Here is a 22,239-nt window from a genome sequence, read left to right as displayed (position 1 = left end):
GGCCTGGGGCTCCATGCAATATCTCACCTCGTGGAGTTGCAATGATCATGGGAACGGTGAGGAATCAGCCCAGAACTACACGGGAGGATCTTGTCAATGATCTCAAGGCAGCTGGGACCATAGTCACCAAGAAAACAATTGGTAACACACTACACCGTGAAGGACTGAAATCCTGCAGCGCCCGCAAGGTCCCCCTGCTCAAGAAAGCACATATACATGCCCGTCTGAAGTTTGCCAATGAACATCTGAATGACTCAGAGGAGGACTGGGTGAAAGTGTTGTGGTCAGATGAGACCAAAATCGAGCTCTTTGGCATCAACTCAACTCGCCGTGTTTGGAGGAGGAGGAATGCTGCCTATGACCCCAAGAACACCATCCCCACCGTCAAACATGGAGGTGGAAACATTATGCTTTGGGTGTGTTTTTCTGCTAAGGGGACAGGACAACTTCACCGCATCAAAGGGACGATGGACGGGGCCATGTACCATCAAATCTTGGGTGAGAACCTCCTTCCCTCAGCCAAAGCATTGAAAATGGGTCGTGGATGGTTATTCCAGCATGACAATGACCCAAAACACACGGCCAAGGCAACAAAGGAGTGGCTCAAGAAGAAGCACATTAAGGTCCTGGAGTGGCCTAGCCAGTCTCCAGACCATAATCCCATAGAAAATCTGTGGAGGGAGCTGAAGGTTCGAGTTGCCAAACGTCAGCCTCAAAACCTTAATGACTTGGAGAAGATCTGCAAAGAGGAGTGGGACAAAATCCCTCCTGAGATGTGTGCAAACCTGGTGGCCAACTACAAGAAACGTCTGTGATTGCCAACAAGGGTTTTGCCACCAAGTACTAAGTAATGTTTTGCAGAGGGGTCAAATACTTATTTCCCTCATTAAAATGCAAATCAATTGATAACATTTTTGACATGTGTTTTTCTTGATTTTTGTTGTTGTTATTCTGTCTCTCACTGTTCAAATAAACCTACCATTAAAATTATAAACTGATCATGTCTTTGTCAGTGGGCAAACATACAAAATCAGCTGGGGATCAAATACTTTGTTCCCTCACTGTATACCCAATACACACAAACCTAGTAAGGAATGGAATTTAAGAATATATACATATATGGACAAGCAATGACGGAGCGGCATGGACTAAGATACAGTAGAATATTATAGAATAGAATGTAAACATTATTAAAGTGACTAGTGTTCCATTTCTTAAAGTGGCCAGTGATTTCAATAGGCAGCAGCAGCCTCTAATGTGCTAGTGATGACTATTTAACAGTCTGATGGCCTTGAGATCGGAGCTGTTTTTCATTCTCTCGGTCCCAGCTTTGATGCACCTGTACTGACCTCGCCTTCTGGATGATAGCGGGGTGAACAGGCAGTGGCTCGGGTGGTTGATGTCCTTGATGATATTTTTGGCCTTCCTGTGACATCGGGTGCTGTAGGTGTCTTGGAGGGCGGGTAGTTTGCCCCTGGTAATGCATTCGGCAGACCGCACTACCCTCTGGAGAGCCCTGCGGTTGCGGGCGGTGCTGTTGCCGTACCAGGAGGTGATACAGCCCGACAGGATGCTCTCAATTGTGCATCTGTAAAAGTTTGTGAGGGTTTTTGGTGCCAAGCCAAATTTATTCAGCCTCCTGAGGTTGAAGAGGCTCTGTTGCGCCTTCTTCACCACACTGTCTGCGTGGGTTGACCATTTCAGTTTGTCAGTGATGTGTACGCCAAGGAACTTGAAGTTTTCCACCTTCTCCACTGCGGTCCCGTCGATGTGGATAGGGGGGTGCACCTTCTGCTGTTTCCTGAAGTCCACAATCATCTCCTTTGTTTTGTTGACGTTGAGTGAGAGGTTATTTTCCTGGCACCACACTCCCAGAGCCCTCACCTCCTCCCTGTAGGCGGTCTCGTAATTGTTGGTAATCAAGCCTACTACTGTTGTGTCGTCTGCAAACTTGATGATTGAGTTGGAGGCGTGCTGGGCCACGCAGTCATGGGTGAACAGGGAGTACAGGAGGGGGCTGAGCACGCACCCTTGTGGGATCAGCGAAGTGGAGATGTTTCCTACCTTCACCACCTGGGGGCTGCCCGTCAGGAAGTCCAGGACCCAGTTGCACAGGGCGGGGTTCAGACCCAGGGCCTCAAGCTTAATGATGAGCTTGGAGGGTACTATGGTGTTGAATGCTTTGCTATAGTCAATGTTGGGATAGGGCAGTGTGCAGTGTGATGGCGATTGCATCGTCTGTGGATCTATTGGTGCGGTAAGCAAATTGAAGTGGGTCTAGGGTGACAGTTAAGGTAGAGGTGATATGACCCTTGACTATTCTGTCAAAGCACTTCATGATGACAGAGGTGAGTGCTACGGGGCGATAGTCATTTAGTTCAGATACCTTTGTTTTCTTGGGTACAGGAACAAATGGTGGCCATCTTGAAGCATGTGGGAACAGCAGACTGGGAAAGGGAGAGATTGAATATGTCCGTAAACACACCAGCCAGCTGGTCTGCGCATGCTCTGAGGACGCGGCTAGGGATGCCGTCTGGGCCGGCAGCCTTGCGGGGGTTAACATGTTTAAATGTCTTACTCACGTCGGCCACAGAGAAGGAGAGGCCACAGTCCTTGGTAGTGGGCCTCGTCGGTGACACTGTGTTATCCTCAAAGCAGGCGAAGAAGGTGTTTAGCTTGTCTGGAAGCGAGATGTCGGTTTCAGCGACGTGGCTGGTTTTCCTTTTGTAGTCTGTTATTGTCTGTAGACCCTGCCACATACATCTCGTGTCTGAGCCGTTGAATTGTGACTGCACTTTGTCTCTATACTGATGTTTTGCCAGTTTAATTGCCTTGCAGAGTGAGTAGCTACACTGTTTGTATTCTGCCATATTCCCAGTCACCTTGCCATGGTTAAATGCGGTGGTTCGCGCTTTCAGTTTTGTGCGAATGCTGCCATCTATCCACGGTTTCTGGTTAGGGTAGGTTTTAATAGTCACAGTGGGCACAACATCACCTATACACTTCCTGATAAACTCAGTCACCGTTTCAGTGTATTCGTGTGATCAAAACAAGGTAGGAGCAACATGGAGGCTATTTGGACTGGGTCTGTGAGGAGCTGTCTGAACAGGTAGGAGCAACATGGTGGCTATATGGACTGGGTCTGTGAGGAGCTGTCTGAACAGGTAGGAGCAACACGGTGGCTATATGGACTGGGTCTGTGAGGAGCTGCCTGAACAGGTAGGAGCAACACGGTGGCTATATGGACTGGGTCTGTGAGGAGCTGCCTGAACAGGTAGGAGCAACACGGTGGCTATATGGACTGGGTCTGTGAGGCGCTGCCTGAACAGGTAGGAGCAACATGGTGGCTATTTGGACTGGGTCTGTGAGGAGCTGTCTGAACAGGAAGGAGCAACATGGTAGCTATTTGGACTGGGTCTGTGAGGCGCTGTCTGAACAGGTAGGAGCAACATGGTGGCTATATGGACTGGGTCTGTGAGGAGCTGCCTGAACAGGTAGGAGCAACATGGTGGCTATATGGACTGGGTCTGTGAGGAGCTGTCTGAACAGGTAGGAGCAACATGGTGGCTATATGGACTGGGTCTGTGAGGAGCTGCCTGAACAGGTAGGAGCAACACGGTGGCTATATGGACTGGGTCTGTGAGGAGCTGCCTGAACAGGTAGGAGCAACACGGTGGCTATATGGACTGGGTCTGTGAGGCGCTGCCTGAACAGGTAGGAGCAACATGGTGGCTATATGGACTGGGTCTGTGAGGAGCTGTCTGAACAGGTAGGAGCAACATGGTGGCTATATGGACTGGGTCTGTGAGGTGCTGCCTGAACAGGTAGGAGCAACATGGTGGCTATATGGACTGGGTCTGTGAGGAGCTGCCTGAACAGGTAGGAGCAACATGGTGGCTATATGGACTGGGTCTGTGAGGAGCTGCCTGAACAGGTAGGAGCAACATGGTGGCTGAGTCAAACAATATGTCTCTCACAGCTTCCAGACAACACAGAAACATACGGGCACACGAATGCATGCACACACACACACACACACACACACACACACCTTACTTTACTGACTTTATTGTCCCCGTGGGGAAATTTTGTTGCAGTGCCATGCACATGTTTAAAGTGCCGTTTTAAATACAAAACAAATTGACAATCCAACTTGCATAACAATTGCATACCAAAAAAATTAAAGACAAGCTTTCTGGCCTTACTAGGTCAATATGAATATTAGCCTGAGCTATTTAGGAGGGATCTTACACCTGGCACAAATTATTGTCTAGTTCTGTTTTTCCTGCCGAGGGGTGCCCTATACCTGCAACCAGAGGAGACTAGTTCAAAGTCCGGGTACAGCGGGTGGCTTGGGTCTAAAATGATTTTGTGAGCATTGCGGAGGGCCCTGAACTTAAAGATCTCATCCAGGCCTGTCTGTTTGACTCAAAGTACCTTGCTTGCTGTGGTGATAATCCTTCTCAGCATTTTTCTCTGGCCGACAGTGGCATTGCCAAACCAACAAACAATACAAAACGTTAAAATACTCTCAATGAAAGATTTGTAAAACAGAGTCAGTATAGTACAGTGAACATTAAAAGATCCCAGCTTTTTGAGAAAGTACAGTCTCTGTTGACTCTTTTTGTAGATCAGGTCTGTACATTTACTCCACTGAATCTGCTGAGAGGGATTAGAATGGAGTCTGACCAACCTGCCTCTGACTGATGTGTTTTTGAAGAGTGATGGGAGCTGACTGTGTGTGTGTGACCATACCGGCTCTCTCATGTCTCCCCTCACCTCTTGAGGCAGTATCCAATCAGCAGTCTAGCCCAAGTTTAACAACTTTCATTGTGTCCCAAAATCTTCAGAGGGACTTCAGAGGGAAAAGTCCCTGTGAGTGACTGATATTATCAGCAGTTTGCTTGAAGACCACACTGCTCCAGAAGTTTGGCATAGGTCAAAGAGTTTAGAGTAGACCCACTATTAATGGTCTTCAGAGCCGCATTAAATCGACTCACGGGACATATTTAGCTCGTGGGTCGCAGGATTGAGACCCAATTCAGATCAACAAGTAATTGTCCTCCCAGTGAGGTGAAACTGAAAACCAATCCTCCCCCTCTCTCTCTCCCTTCCTCCATCCCTCGCTCCCTCCCTCCCTCCATCCCTCGCCCTCCCTCCCTCCCTCCCTCTCAGGGATAAAGTGAATGTGCTGATGCAGATAAAAGTAAAAAGAGTAAAAAGAGAATCAAAACTAAATATCTCCCTGGCGATGCCCTTCGGCAGTACTCTCTCCTAGGTCCCTTCCTCTCTCCCTACCTTCCCACTTGAATATCATTCTGCTTGGCCCATCCAAACTATCCGGCCATGGCGCCTTGATGAAGACAAAAAGACAGGTTAGAAAAAAAGAGGAGGTGATAAGAAATCTATTTTCAGAGTTGTGGAGGAGAAACCCCCCCCCAGAGACAAGCATTAGGAAAGTTGAACTTGTCAGAGAGAGGAATAGACTTTGAACAGTAGACGCCTGAGAGATAGAAAGAAAGGAGGGAGAGAGCCTGAGAGAGAGAGAGAGAGAGAGAGAGAGAGAGAGAGAGACACACAAGGCAAGAAGGGCCTTCTATGCCATCAAAAGGAACATAAAATTCGACATACCAATTAGGATCTGGCTAAAAATTATAGAACCCATTGCCCTTTATGGTTGTGAGGTCTGGGGTCCGCTCACCAACCAAGAATACACAAAATGGGACAAACACCAAATTGAGACTGCATGCAGATTTCTGCAAAAATATCCTCTGTGTACAATGAAAAACACCAAATAATGCATGCAGAGCAGAATTAGGACGATACCCGCTAAAATTCTACAACCACCTAAAAGTAAGTGACTGTCAAACCTTCCATAACAAAGCCATCACCTACACTCTTAGACTGTTTTTGCCATCTAGAGCCTAAAAGGGTTCTTCGGCTGTCCCCATAGGAGAACCCTTTGAAGAACCCTTTTTGGTTCCATGTAGAACCCTTTCCACAGAAAGTTTTACATGGAACCCAAAAAGGTTCTACTTGACAGCGAAAAGGGTTCTACCTGGAACCAAAAAGGGTTCTCCTATGGGGACGGCCAAAGAACCCTTTTGGAACCCTTTTCTCTAAGAGAGTACAGAGATATGAACCTAGAGAAGAGTCCCCTCAGCCAGCTGATTCTGGGGCTCTGTTCACAAACACAAACAGACCCGACAGAGCCCAAGGACAGCAGCATGATTAGACCCAACCAAATCATGAGAAAACAAAAATATAATTACTTGACACATTGGAAAGAATCAACCAAAAAACAGAGCAAACTGGAATGCTCTCTGGCAGAATACCTGACCACCGTAACTGACCCAAAATTAAGCTATGTACAGACTCAGTGAGCATAGCCTTGCTATCGAGAGAGGACGCCATAAGTAGACCTGGCTCTCAAGAGAAGACAGGCTATGTGCACACTGCCCACAAAATGAGGTGGAAACTGAGCTGCACTTCTTAACCTCCTGCCAAATATATGACCATATTAGAGACACATATTTCCCTCAGACTACATAGTCCCACAAATAATTTTAAAGCAAATCAAATTTTTTATAAACCCCCATATCTATTAGGTGAAATCTGTCGATGTGCCCTTGAGCAAGGCACTTAACCCTAATTGCTCCTGTAAGTCGCTCTGGATAAGAGCGTCTGCTAAATGACTAAAATGTAAATGTAAATGTCTGTATTCATTTGAAACTTGTGTGCAAATGAAAGAGAGAAACAGAGACCGAAAGAGGGCAAGGTTTATTCCTCAGCTTAGAGACAGCCTTGACAGAGCAAGAGAAGGTCCTGCTCCCGATGCATGTCTTTTGGAACAAAAACAAGTAAATATAGCAACAATTCAAAAGCTATGCAGAGCACAGTTTAACCCCAACGTCTCACTATCGGTCTGACCTCACAGAGGAGACTACGAAGGACCAGGCTGACTTAAAACAGACTTAACGTGGGATCAAGGAGTGATCAACATTGACCATATCACAGAGAGAAATAGGGGAAGAGAGAGAGAGAGAGAGAGAGAGAGAGAGAGAGAGAGAGAGAGAGAGAGAGAGAGAGAGAGAGAGAGAGAGAGAGAGAGAGAGAGAGAGAGAGAGAGAGAGAGAGAGAGATGAGAGATGGGGAGAAATATAAAGGGGGAGTGATTCAACAAGGGGGTGAGGAGGAAGATAGAGAGGGAGGACAGAAAGGTAGAGGGAAAGTGATTCTGTAAGAGGGGATGAAGAGGGAAAAGAGAGAAAGAAAGAACAAAATAAATTAATATATAATGTAGGTAGATATGGGAGGGGATAGACTTAGCTTAGCTATTCATTGCTTCCTCTCCTTTCCTCCTTTTGAAAATTCCACACATCCCACATTGGTTGGAATCAATTAACATTAGTACAACCATCACATTGCCGCCTGTACCCAGGCGTGCTATCACACTTAGCATGATCTCTACACCCCCTCATGTCAGTGTCAGCCCCTCAGTGGCATGCATCCTCTTCATGGGCCTAATTGAAGCAGGTGTAAAAAAAAGTCCTGCATTAGCACCTATTATGCGTTGCACACACTGACAGTGATGGGCAATTATACTGCAGGCCTGGAATGTATTCAGCTCACAAAGCCTTATGGTTGTGTCCCAAATGGCACCCTATTCCCTACATAGTGCACTTATTTTGACCAGAGCCCTATAGACCCTGGTCAAAAGTAGTGCACTACATAAGGTATAGGGTACCATTTGGGACAAAGCCTATGTCCTTGGCAGAACACGATACACATTACTCTGGTGAATAGGTTTTTCCCCAAATAGGGAATGTATCAATACAAAGTTAGACATTTATATTTGAAAGTTTTCATGCATTTCAATAGAAGAGGGAGAGGTGGAATGGAATGTAAATGCCAAACAAAGATACAGAAATGGTTTGTCGAGATCGGCGTGGAAGAACTTGACTGGCCTGCACAGAACCCTGACCTCAATGCCGACTGCAAGCCAGGCCTAATGCTCTTGTGGCTGAATAGAAGCAAGTCCCTGCAGCAATGTTCCAAGATCTAGTGGAAAGCCTTCCCAGAAGAGTGGAGGCTGTTGTAGCAGCAAAGGGGGGACCAACTCCATATTAATGCCCATGATTTTGGAATGAGATGTTCGATGAGCAGGTGTCCACATACTTTTGGTCATGTAGTGTATATTAAATGGGTTTGAGATTAAAGAGAAAGGGAGGTCGTTTCTGGAACCGGTGAAAAACAGACAGATGAACGTTTGCAGTTTTAGTAGGACCTATGATATTCATTGCGATTCTCTGAGTGAGGGGGAAACATGTATTTCGGACAAACTGCACAGTACTGGAGCGAGCGATTTATCTTGTGTGACACTATCTACAGACAACAGACACAACACAATTTTTCACAGACCTGTGAATCCCAGACAGTTTGTTTACTCTGTTTCCATCCTCTCTGGGGAATACACAAGGTATCACTCACGAGGAACTATTTTCCTCACGTTCTCTGCTCCATGGTAAATGTTTATGGTTGAAGACATTAACGTGTTACATTTCCTAGCACTGAATATTTATCCTTAAAACAAAAGGTTTCAATTCTGCTGATGTTACCTTCAGTGGTCTCTCCTCTGTCTGAAGAGTGTGCACAAATGCAGGCATGTACAAGCACACACACAAGCACACACCCACACACATGCATGCAGATGCAGAAAGACACATGCACAGAAACGCAAAGACACACACACACAAACACACACACACACACACAGCCTCAATGCAGATAGAACATCTGGAGGGTGAACAGTGCGGATTCAAATTGCACATGAAAAAGTGTGCAGTTTATTCAGAGTGAACATTCCCAATTCAATTTGGAGACATTGATCGGTCATGTGGTTATAAAGCTGAGTGGCTTTGGTGCTGCAAGCAGAGCAGATACCTGGATCAGTGCCAGGTCACTGCACAGCCACCGCTAGATGCACCCTGGAGGAAGAAACTCTAAGTGAAAAGCTGGACAGAACAACACTAGGCTCAGTAGCTCTTTTTCTCTATGGTCGAATACAATCACAGAATGGATCTGGGTTTTACTGTAAAAACAAACCAGAATAACTATTGCTAGGTAGACTCTCCATACAGGTAGATGCTTGCAGCCTTCAGAATAAGCTCTGTGTTCATAGGAAGTAGACTAGTTTGACACAAAAATAATTCATGACATTACAATAGCTGGTGCGTTGGAATTCCAGCCTGTAACTGCCCTTACTGGGCCAGCGTCATCAATAGAACTACACCATTACATATAGGAATAGGACCACTGACACTGGACTACATTTCACAGCAGCAAAAGAGACAAATAGACTCGTATTCAGGATTGGATTATTTTCTTGTTCCACACAACCTTACTGAGTCGATTAAGAACTATACATGTCTTAGATTATGCATTAATTACTTTGGACTTGCTTGTTTATACAGTAGAACCCTAGATATTCCTCCTGCAAGCCTGTATTCTGATTTAAAAACATTTATTCCTCTGCTGAAAGGTCACAGAGGTTATTCCCATTAAAATGTCTGAAAGTGGCCAATTTGTCTTCTGGTCAGTTCAATAAGGAAAACAATTCCCTGATTCATAGAAGCACTGACCACAGTAACTAGCGATAAGTCTCCAGGGGTACAATCAGTGATGTAGTGAAGGGTAAAAGCACGTCAAAGCCGTTTACGCACCTTTTTAATTTTAATGGAAAAATATTGAAAGTTTAGGGAGCCTTACTTTATTCACAGCGACCGGCGATCGGAGTTTACAAACCTATTTTTTTACCACTACATCACTGGGTCCAACGTGTGTCCCTCTCTCTGCCTGACATTTTTGAAAATGACCTCTGATGACATAAGGGGTATTTTTCTTGGGACCTTTTCTTGGTCTTGACTAAAGAATGTATTAAATCCCAATTTTCACGTGTAGACACTGGAATGATGCTGGAGAAAACGAATATATACAGTATCTCACAAAAGTGAGTACACCCCTCACATTTTTGTAAATATTTGAGTATATCTTTTCATGTGACAACACTGAAGAAATGACACTTTGCTACAATGTAAAGTAGTGAGTGTACAGCTTGTATAACAGTGTAAATTTGCTGTCCCCTCAAAATAACTCAACACACAGCCATTAATGTCTAAACCGCTGGCAACAAAAGTGAGTACACCCCTAAGTGAAAATGTCCAAATTGGGCCCAATTAGCCATTTTCCCTCCCCGGTGTCATGTGACTCGTTAGTGTTACAAGGTCTCAGGTGTGAATGGGGAGCAGGTGTGTTAAATGTGGTGTCATCGCTCTCACACTCCCTCATACTGGTCACTGGAAGTTCAACATGGCACCTCATGGCAAAGAACTCTCTGAGGAGCTGAAAAAAAATAATTGTTGCTCTACATAAAGATGGCCTGGGCTATAAGAAGATTGCCAAGACCCTAAAACTGAGCTGCAGCACGTGGCCAAGACCATACAGCGGTTTAACAGGACAGGTTCCACTCAGAACAGCCCTCGCCATGGTCGACCAAAGAAGTTGCGTGCACGTGCTCAGCGTCATATCCAGAGGTTGTCTTTGGGAAATAGACGTATGAGTGCTGCCAGCATTGCTGCAGAGGTTGAAGGGGTGGGGGGTCAGCCTGTCAGTGCTCAGACCATACGCCGCACACTGCATCAAATTGGTCTGCATGGCTGTCGTCCCAGAAGGAAGCCTCTTCTAAAGATGATGCACAAGAAAGCCTGCAAACAGTTTGCTGAAGACAAGCAGACTAAGGACATGGATTACTGGAACCATGTCCTGTGGTCTGATGAGACCAAGATAAACTTATTTGGTTCAGATGGTGTCAAGCGTGTGTGGCGGCAACCAGGTGAGGAGTACAAAGACAAGTGTGTCTTGTCTACAGTCAAGCATGGTGGTGGGAGTTTAATGGTCTGGGGCTGCATGAGTGCTGCCGGCACTGGGGAGCTACAGTTCATTGAGGGAACCATGAATGCCAACATGTACTGTGACATACTGAAGCAGAGCATGATCCCCTCCCTTCGGAGACTGGGCCGCAGGGCAGTATTCCAACATGATAACGACCCCAAAACACACCTCCAAGACGACCACTGCCTTGCTAAAGAAGCTGAGGGTAAAGGTGATGGACTGGCCAAGCATGTCTCCAGACCGAAACCCTGTTGAGCATCTGTGGGGCATCCTTAAATGGAAGGTGGATGAGTGCAAGGTCTCTAACATCCACCAGCTCTGTGATGTCGTCATGGAGGAGTGGAAGAGGACTCCAGTGGCAACCTGTGAAGCTCTGGTGAACTCCATGCCCAAGAGGGTTAAGGCAGTGCTGGAAAATGATGGTGGCCACACAAAATATTGACACTTTGGGTCCAATTTGGACATTTTCACTTAGGGGTGTACTCACTTTTGTTGCCAGCGGTTTAGACATTAATGGCTGTGTGTTGTGTAATTTTGAGGGGACAGCAAATTTACACGGTTATACAAGCTGTACACTCACTACTTTACATTGTAGCAAAGATATCCTCAAATATTTACAAAAATGTGAGGGGTGTACTCACTTTTGTGAGATACTGTATGTTAAAAAGTGACGAAGTGCCCTTTTAAAGGAATTTTAGCAATACTACTGGCTAACAGTTTAAAGTCAGTTAGTTTTGAAAGACACTGGATTAACCATGACCTTGATTATCAGTAGCTCTTCCACGGGCAATTCTCAGCAGGTCTCCTGGAGTTCTGATGTGTGTGCCTCTCCAATCCTTTCTGGGGCTAGACTGATGCATGGCAGGGGGGCGATAGAGGGTTAGGGGGATAGAGGATCGAAGCCTTGGCCCGCTCGTTTTTTGCTTCTTCTTCGACCTGTTTCTTGGTATCCATCACCATTAGCATTCATTAACATGTATTAGCGCTCGTTATGGTCGTTAGGCAGCGGAGCACCGCTGGGCATCTGCAGCCCGTCAGTGTGTCTCCTCAGCTGTAATCTTCAGTGACTGAATGAGGATGCCAAGGCAAGAGAGATGAGAGGAGGAGAGGATAGGAGAGGGATGGAAATAGGGGACAGGAGAACAGGGGATCTGAAAAGAGAGGAGAGGAGATAGGAAGGTAGGAGGCGAGGAGAAGTGAGGACAAGGAAGTAAAAGAGAGGGGAGGAGAAGAAAGGAGAGGTCATGTCAGGTGAGGAGAGAAGAGATGGAATAGCTTGCCAAAGTCCATCTCTCTCTCCCCTGACTCCTGCTCTGTCTCTCCCACTGTCTCTCATTCCCTCCCTCTCTCAGTGGTAGTGACAGTAAGTGAGGGTGAGACACAGCAGCCTCTCCAGGAGTACGTCTGGCTTTATAGTCATCGTCTCTGGGCAGATGGCCAAACCATATTTATCTGTTTGAAGTAAGCGGCAATAACAACAACTCTATCTTTATCCCTCTGTCCTCTCTTCTCTAAATCCCTTCTTCTAAAGGACTCTCATCTCCCATGGCTGTTAAGAATGACCACACCTTCTGTTGTATAGGAAGTCCACTTTGAGGAGACAACACCAGAAGGTGCTATCTAGAACTTAAAACGGTTCTTCGGCTGTCCCCATAGAAGAACCCTTTGAATAACACTTTTGGTTCCAGGTAGAACACTTTTGGTTCCAGGTAGAACCCTTTTGTAAAACCCTTTCCACAGATGGTTCTACATGGAACCCAAAATAGTTATACCTGGAACCAAAAAGGGTACTTTTTTATTTTTTTATTTCACCTTTATTTAACCAGGTAAGCCAGTTGAGAACAGGTTCTCATTTACAACTGCGACCTGGCCAAGACAAAGCAAAGTAGTGCAACAAAAACAACACAGAGTTACATATGGGGTAAAAAAAAACAAAGTCAGAAATACAACAGAAAAATATATATACAGTGTGTGCAAATGTAGCAAGTTATGGAGGTAAGGCAATAAATAGGCTATAGTGCAGAATAATTACAATAGTATTAACACTGGAATGCTAGATGTGCAAGAGATTATGTGCAAATAGAGATACTGGGGTGCAAAAGAGCAAATTAAATAACAATATAGGGATGAGGTAGTTGGGTGGGCTAATTTCAGATGGGCTGTGTACAGGTGCAGTGATCGGTAAGGTGCTCTGACAACTGATGCTTAAAGTTATTGAGGGAGATAAGAGTCTCCAGCTTCAGAGATTTTTGCAATTCGTTCCAGTCATTGGCAGCAGAGAACTGGAAGGAATGGCGGCCAAAGGAGGTGTTGGCTTTGGGAATGACCAGTGAGATATACCTGCTGGAGCGCAGACTACGGGTGGGTGCTGCTATGGTGACCAATGAGCTAAGATAAGGCGGGGATTTGCCTAGCAGTGATTTATAGATGGCCTGGAGCCAGTGGGTTTGACGACGAACATGTAGTGAGGACCAGCCAACAAGAGCGTACAGGTCACAGTGGTGGGTAGTGTATGGGGCTTTGGAGACAAAACGGATGGCACTGTGATAGACTACATCCAATTTGCTGAGTAGAGTGTTGGAGGCTATTTTATAAATGACATCGCGAAGTCAAGGATCGGTAGGATAGTCAGTTTTACGAGGGCATGTTTGGCAGCATGAGTGAAGGAGGCTTTGTTGCGAAATAGGAAGCCGATTCTAGATTTAACTTTGGATTGGAGATTCTTTATGTGAGTCTGGAAGTTGAGTTTACAGTCTAACCAGACACCTAGATATTTGTAGTTGTCCACATACTCTAGGTCAGACCCGTCAGAGTGGTGATTCTAGTCGGGTGGGCGGGTGCTAGCAGCGTTCGATTGAAAAGCATGCATTTAGTTTTACTAGTGTTTAAGAGCAGTTGAAGGCTACTGAAGGATTGTTGTATGGCATTGAAGCTCGTTTGGAGGTTTGTTAACACAGTGTCCAATGAAGGGCCAGATGTATACAAAATGGTGTCGTCTGCGTAGAGGTGGATCTGAGAGTCACCAGCAGCAAGAGCGACATCATTGATATACACGGAGAAAAGTGTCGGCCCAAGAATTGAACCCTGTGGCACCCCCCATAGAGACTGCCATAGGTCCAGACAACAGGCCCTCCGATTTGACACACTGAACTCTATCTGAGAAGTAGTTGGTGAACCAGGCGAGGCAGTCATTTGAGAAACCAAGGCTATTTAGTCTGCCAATAAGAATGCGGTGGTTGACAGAGTCGAAAGCCTTGGCCAGGTCGATGAAGACGGCTGCACAGTACTGTCTATTATCAATCGCGGTTATAATATCGTTTAGGACCTTGAGCGTGGCTGAAGTGCACCCGTGACCAGCTCGGAAACCGGATTGCATAGCGGAGAAGGTACGGTGGTATTCGAAATGGTCGATGATCTGTTTATTAACTTGGCTTTCGAATACTTTCGAAAGGCAGGGCAGGATGGATATAGGTCTGTAGCAGTTTGGATCTAGAGTGTCACCCCCTTTGAAGAGGGGGATGACCGCGGCAGCTTTCCAATCTCTGGGGATCTCAGACGTTATGAAAGAGAGGTTGAACAGACTAGTAATAGGGGTTGCGACAATTTCGGCGGCTAGTTTTAGGAAGAAAGGGTCCAGATTGTCTAGCCCAGCTGATTTGTAGGGGTCCAGATTTTGCAGCGCTTTCAAAACATCAGCTGTCTGAATTTGTGTGAAGGAGAAGCGGGGGGGCATGGGCAAGTTGCAGCAGAGGGTGCAGAGTTGGTGGCCGGGTTGGTGGTAGCCAGATGGAAAGCATGGCCAGCTGTAGCAAAATGCTTGTTGAAATTCTCGATTATTGTAGATTTATCGGTGGTGATAGTGTTTCCTAGCCTCAGTGCAGTGGGCAGCTGGGAGGAAGTGCTCTTATTCTCCATGGACTTTACAGTGTCCCAAAACTTTTTGGAGTTAGTGCTACAGGATGCAAATTTCTGTTTGAAAAAAGTTAGCCTTTGCTTTCCTGACTGCTTGTGTATATTGGTTCCTAACTTCCCTGAAAAGTTGCATATCGCGGGAGGCTATTTGATGCTAATGCTGTACGCCACAGGATGTTTTTGTGCTGGTCAAGGGCAGTCAAGTCTGAGGAGAACCAGGGGCTATATCGGTTCTTAGTTCTGTATTTTTTGAATGGGGCATGTTTATTTAAGATTGAGAGGAAATTACTTTTAAGGAACAACCAGGCATCCTATACTGACGGAATGAGATCTATATCCATCCAGGATACCTGGGCCAGGTCAATTAGGAAGGCCTCCTCGCTAAAGTGTTTTAGGGAGCGTTTGACAGTGATGAGGGGTGGTTGTTTGACCGCGGACCCGTTACGGACGCAGGCAATAAGGCAGTGATCGCTGAGATCCTGGTTGAAGACAGCTGAGGTGTATTTAGAGGGTATGTTAGTCAGGATGATATCTGTGAGGGTACCCATGTTTAAGGATTTAGGGTTGTACCTGGTAGGTTCGTTGATAATTTGCGTGAGGTTGAGGGCATCTAGCTTGGATTGTAGGATGGCTGGGGTATTAAGCATATCCCAATTTAGGTCACCAAGCAGTACAAACTCAGAGGATAAATGGGGGGCAATCAATTCACATATGGTGTCCAGGGCACAGCTGGGGGCTGAGGGGGGTCTGTAGCAAGCGGCAACAGTGAGAGACTTATTTCTGGAAAGGTGGATTTTTAGAAGTAGAAGCTCAAACTGTTTGGGTACAGACCTGGATAGTATGATAGAGCTCTGCAGGCTATCTCTACAGTAGATTGCAACTCCACCCCCTTTGGCAGTTCTATCTAGACGGAAAATGTTATAGTTGGGGATGGAAATTTCAGAATTTTTGGTGGCCTTCCTGAGCCAGGATTCAGACACTGCTAGAACATCAGGGTTGGCAGAGTGTGCTAACGCAGTGAATAACTCAAACTTAGGAAGTAGACTTCTGATATTTATGTGCAAGAAACCAAGACTTTTGCGATTACAGAAGTCAACAAATGATAGCTCCTGGGGAGTAGGAGTGATACTGGGGACTACAGGGCCTGGGTTAGCCTCTACATCACCAGAGGAACAGAGGAGGACTAGAATAAGGATACGGCTAAAGGCTTTAAGAACTGGTCTTCTAGTGCGTTGGGTACATAGAATAAAGGGGGGCAGATTTCCGGGTGTTATAGAAAAGATTCAGGGCATTATGTACAGACAAGGATATGGAAGGATATGAGTAAAGTGGAGGTAAACCTAAGCGTTGGGTAACACTGAAAGAGATAGTATCTCTAGAGGCATCAATTGATTCGGTCTCTGAGTGTATGGGTGGAGGGACAAAGGAGCTAACTAAGGCAGGTTTAGCTAGGCTGGGGGGTCTACAGTGATATAGTACAATTAGAAATAACCGAAACAACAATAAACTAACCATGTTTGGGCTGAGGCTAAACATAAACAGGATGTAGTACCGTAAAAAGGAACAGTCCAGCAGATATCAGCTGTATAGCTGGGTTATCATAAGGTCCGGTGGTGAAGTGCTAGTGAGTAAGAGGCCACGGCTAGCGTGTGCTACGTCCGTTTTGTTGTAGCCAGCTGGTAGCGAAGAATCCGGAGTTAAAGGTCCAGTGATTCCGGCGGAAAAACTGATATGTTCTGGGTCGATAACGCGCAGTGCTGTCTGGCCGAATATCCGGTGATCAAAGTCCAGTGATTAAAATTAATCCCGCGGAAAAAAAAATCAAATGTTCTGGGTGAAACACTGCTAGCTGTGGCTAATAGCAAGTAGCTAGTCCAGTAGCTAGTTCAGTTTAGTGAGTAAGCGTGTGCTAACGGGCCAGGGCTAGCAGATGGATGGAATCTTCGTGGTTACGTCGTAACCACATCAGACGATTTCGTCGGCAGACCAGTCGTGTAGGATCGGCGGGGCTCCGTGTCAATACTATGTGGTCCCGTCCGGTTGATAGAGAGGTAGATAGCCGGGAGATGGGCCTAGCTCAGGTTGATTAGCCAGACCACAGCGTCCGTTTTGTTGTAGCCAGCTGGAAGCGATGAATCCGGAGTTAAAGTTCCAGTGAATCAGTGATTCCGCGGAAAAACTGATATGTTCTGGGTCGATAACGCGCTGTGCAGACTGGCCGAATATCCGGTGATCAATGTCCAGTGATTAAAATTAATCCCGCGGAAAAAATCCAATGTTCTGGGTGAAAACACCGCTAGCTGTGGCTAATAGCAAAAAGCAAGTAGCTAGTTAGCTGGCTAGCTAGTTTCAACTGGAGATTCTAGATTCTAGATAAAGGTAAGTCAATAATAGAATCCGTTCCACATTGAGTGAGGCGGGTTGCAGGAAAGTATATCTTGTAGAAGGATGAAAAGTCTGATAGGGAAATATGTACGAAAAATGTACGAAAATAGGGTATTTACAGGCTATTTACAGACAGACGATAAAAACACAACTGCACTAATTCGCCATCTTGGAATTTGTACTCCTATGGGGACAACCAAAGAACCCCTTTGGAACACTTTTTTCTAAGAGTGTAGTTCTTAAGAATTAAGTACTGTGCTGGTAGTGTCTGCCAGAAAATGGGTGATGCATGAGCCCACTACCAACACACCACATATGGAGCTCTCTCTCTCTCTTCCCTTCTTCAACTTCACGGCTCACCCCATGGTTCTGCCCTGGCCCTGACACAAGCTCACATATTGTAGAAATAAATGATGATAGAATTGTTAACATTTCGTCCCATGTACCGCAATCAGACATGATGGCATTATGAACCAAATTGCCTTCCCATGCAAGTTAGAATGTATAGTCAGAAAGCCCTTTGAAGAAGAGTCCTATAATGAAGCTATAGCAAGTGATGACACAAACAGAGGCATGGGACACCACAGAAATACAAGATCTTTATTATATTTATAAGCAGCACACAAGCCTATAAAACCTACCTTATAGTAGTCATTTTGACCAGTAAGATCTCACTGATATGAGAAAATACAATCCTTCATATCTAATTCATACTGGGGTTGCAAAATGACTATCTTTCCCAAAATGTCCAGACTTCACAGGAGTCCTGGTTGAAACATTCCTGGAATCAGGCGAGAATAATCCTCCTACCTGGAATTCTGTAAAACCTGGGAATTGTGGGAAAGATACCGACATTTTAGAACCCTACTTAATACACAAGAAAAACGGGACTTGGACTACAATGCAATAAATCACATAACTCATAGATATCTACATAGCTGTCTAAAATGGTGCCGGAGGAGATGGCTGCCATTTTACGGCCTCCTAAACAATTGTGTGTGTTTTTTCGCGTTATTTGTAACTTATTTTGTAGATAATGTTTCTGCCAACGTCTCTTATGACCGAAAATATCTTCTGGATATCAGGACAGCGATTACTCACCTCATACTGGACGAAGATTTATTCTTTAAGGAGTCGGACGCGAAGGATTTTCTTCAGACACCCGACAAGGCCCAAATCACCATCATTCGCATGAGAAAGAGACGGAGATATCGGGGACGTAGGTCTTGTAAGGATCCGACGGCGAGTGGATTATCTGCCTCTACCATCAGTTATATTAGCCAATGTACAATCATTGGATAACAAAATAGACAAACTAAGATCGAGGATATCCTACCAACGGGACATTAAAAACTGTAATATCTTATGTTTCACCAAGTATTGCTGAACGATGACATGGATAACATACAGCTGGCGGGATATACGCTGCATCGGCAAGATAGAACAGCTGCCTCCGGTAAGACAAGGGGTGGCGGTCTGTGTATATTTGTAAACAACAGCTGGTGCACGAAATCTAATATTAAGGAAGTCGAGGTTTTGCTCACCTGAGGTAGAGTATCTCATGATAAGCTGTAGACCACACTATTTACCAAGAGAGTTTTCATCTATATTTTTCGTAGCTGTCTATTTACCACCACAAACCGATGCTGGCACTAAGACCGCACTCAATGAGTTGTGTAAGGCCATAAGCAAACAGGAAAATGCTCATCCAGAGGCGGTGCTCCCAGTGACTGGGGACTTTAATGCAGGGAAACTTAAATCCGTTTTAACTAATATCTACCAGCATGTTAAATGTGCAACCACAGAAAAAACAAAAAAAACTACTCTAGACCACCTTTCCTCCACACACAGAGACACGTAACAAAGCTCTCCCTCGCCCTCCATTTGGCAAATCTGACCATAACTCTATCCTCCTGATTACTGTTTACAAGCAAAAACTAAAGCAGGAAGCACCAGTGACTAGGTCAATAAAGAAGTGGTCAGATGACGCAGATGCTAAGCTACAGGACTGTTTTGCTAGCACAGACTGGAATATGTTCGGGATTCTTCCGATGGCATTGAGGAGTACACCACATCAGTCACTGGCTTCATCAATAAGTGCATTGATGACGTCTTCCCCACAATGACCGTACGCACATATCCCAACCAGAAACCATGGATTACAGGCAACATCCGCACTGAGCTAAAGGGTTAAGCTGCCGCTTTCAAGGAGCGGGACTCTAACCCGGACACTTATAAGAAATCCCGCTATGCCCTCCGACGAACCATCAAACAGGCAAAGCGTACTACACCGGCGCCGACGCTCGTCGGGCTTGCAAACTATTACAGAATACAAAGGGAAGCACAGCCGCGAGCTGCCCAGTGACAGAAGCCTCCTAGACGAGCTAAATTACTTCTATGCTCGCTTCTAGGCAAGCAACACTGAAGCATGCATGAGAGCATCAGCTGTTCCGGACCACTGTGTGATCACGCTCTCCGTAGCCGATGTGAGTAAGACCTTTAAAAAGACGGATTACCAGGACGTGTACGCCGAGCATGCGCTGACCAATTGGCAAGTGTCTTCACTGACATTTTCAACATGTCCCTGACTGAGTCTGTAATACCAACATGTTTCAAGCAGACCACCATAGTCCCTGTGCCCAAGAACACTAAGGTAACCTGCCTAAATGACTACCGACCCGTAGCACTCATGTCTGTAGTCATGAAGTACTTTGAAAGGCTGGTCATGGCTCACATCAACACCATTATCCCAGAAACCCTAGACCCACTCCAATTTGCATACCGCCCCAACAGATCCACAGATGATGCAATCATCCTCCTGTACTCCCTGTTCACCCATGACTGCATGGCCAGGCACGACTCAAACACCATCATTAAGTTTGCCGACAACGATGAGACAGCCAATAGGGAGGAGGTCAGAGACCTGGCCGTGTGATGCCAGGATAACAACCTCTCCCTCAACGTGATCAAGACAAAGGAGATGATTGTGGACTACAGAAAAAAGAAGAGGACCGAGCACGCCCCCATTCTCATCGACGGGGCTGTAATGGAGCAGGTTGAGAGCTTCAAGTTCCTTGGTGTCCACATCACCAACAAACTATCATGGTCCAAACACACCAAGACAGTCGTGAAGAGGGCACGACGAAACCTATTACCCCTCAGGAGACTGAAAATATTTGGCATGGGTCCTCAGATCCTCAAAAAGTTATACAGCTGCACCATCGAGAGCATACTGACTGGTTGCATCACTGCCTGGTATGGCAACTGCTCAGCCTCCGACCGCAAGGCACTACAGAGGGTAGTGCGTACGGCCCAGTACATTACTGGGGCCAAGCTTCCTGCTATCCAGGACATCAATACCAGGCGGTGTCAGAGGAAGGCCCTAAAAACTATCAAAGACTCCAGCCATCCTAGTCATAGACTGTTCTCTCTGCTACCGCACAGCAAGCGTTACCGGAGCGCCAAGTCTAGGGCTTGTAAGCAAGCATTTCACTGTTGTATTCGGCGCATGTGACAAATACAATTTGATGTGATTTGATTTATAATGAATGTCTTCTTTGTGAGTGGTTGGGTAATTCTTATCTACGCAATTCCTCATCCTGTTATCTGGGACCAGTGTTCCTGCTGCTGCTGCCAGAAGGAGGCCAAACCATTATTCATCCAGAGCTAACACACATATTATCTTGGCTACAGCCATCCAATCCTGCTCATTGTGTTCAGTTTAATTTAAAGTTGAACACATCAGTTGAAAACAGGCCTGAAATCCTAACCTGAGCGCCTTACATGCAAATAGAGTTTTCATGCAAATCTTCCATTGCATGATTAACATTTAATTATTTAGAGTCTAAGACGTTGTGGGGGGTATCTTTAGGTATCAAAACAAAATCTGAAAATTATTTGATAAAATATTGATTTAGGCCTTTACTACTAAAGCCCATAGAAACGCATTGAATAACACATTCATAAATGGAAAAAAAATGTGGGACATCTCTATTGGTTCCATTGCAACAGGTAAGCTCAATCAAACACATATTACGTATTTTAAATAATTTCAAATAGTATTTGAACCCAGGTCTGGTAGGCAGCAGGTCCAGTTTATGGGCATGAGGTGTAAGGGAAACAATGAATACAAATCAATGTACCAATGATTGCCACAAGTGTTGATGCTTTGGTGTAAAGCTTTACAAATTATTTCCTAAAAAACCTTTGATGTTAGAAAAACAACCACTTAACACTTAGACAGAAAAACACCTGATTTTTCCATCTAATAGAAACACTAACCACAGGTCTGAGGCAACACCACAGAGTGACAGAAACACACCCTGTGAGTCCTATCCGTTCAGTGGCCATCAGGTCTGTGTGTGTTTCGGTGGCCATCAGCACACTGTTAGAGGCTCCCCTGAGAGCTCTGGTGATGAGGAGAGAGCGAGAGATATGCAGGCTGGGAGACAGACGGACAGAAAGACAGGCAGACAGAGGGACGGTCCCACAGGCAGCCTATAGGGAGACCGAGTCACACAGACAACTGGGACTAACAGGGGCTAAAGCTACATTGTCAATCACACACACACACACACACACACACACACACACACAGGTACAATCTCTCTTTCTTACTCTGTCGCTCTCTTCTTCTCTCTTGCTCTTTCTCTCACTTTCTTTCTGCCTCCTTGCCCTCTCTCCCTCCCCCCCTCCCCCCTCCCTCTTGCTGACAGGTGCAGCAGCAGCAGAGAAAGAAAAGACAGGATGTTCCATCCCTCCCATGCGCAATATAATGATATATCATTACACTGTTATGGCTTTGTTACAAAATGACACTAGAGAGACAGACATATTTTCTCCATTATCAAACGACCCCTCCAAGTCACTTAGAAAGCTTCTAACGTGATAATTAGCCAAATAGGTTCTATGAAAGTACTCTAATGTCTGCTTATTACAGGCTGTTTTCAGGCTCATTTCAACAAACAAAGAGAGGGGAAGAGAAAATAAAAA

At 45.6% G+C, this 22,239-nt stretch overlaps 1 protein-coding gene across 1 annotated transcript in view; it reads right to left on the bottom strand.

The window, feature by feature from the left end:
• Positions 1-22,239, bottom strand: part of LOC121550172 (ras-related protein Rab-26-like) — a 127,218-nt gene that overhangs the window by 32,793 nt on the left and 72,186 nt on the right. The window lies entirely within an intron of this gene.

This window comes from Coregonus clupeaformis, chromosome 35, assembly GCF_020615455.1.
Source record: "Coregonus clupeaformis isolate EN_2021a chromosome 35, ASM2061545v1, whole genome shotgun sequence".
Taxonomy (NCBI): Eukaryota; Metazoa; Chordata; class Actinopteri; order Salmoniformes; family Salmonidae; genus Coregonus; species Coregonus clupeaformis.
This window is presented reverse-complemented; position numbering and strand designations above follow the sequence as displayed.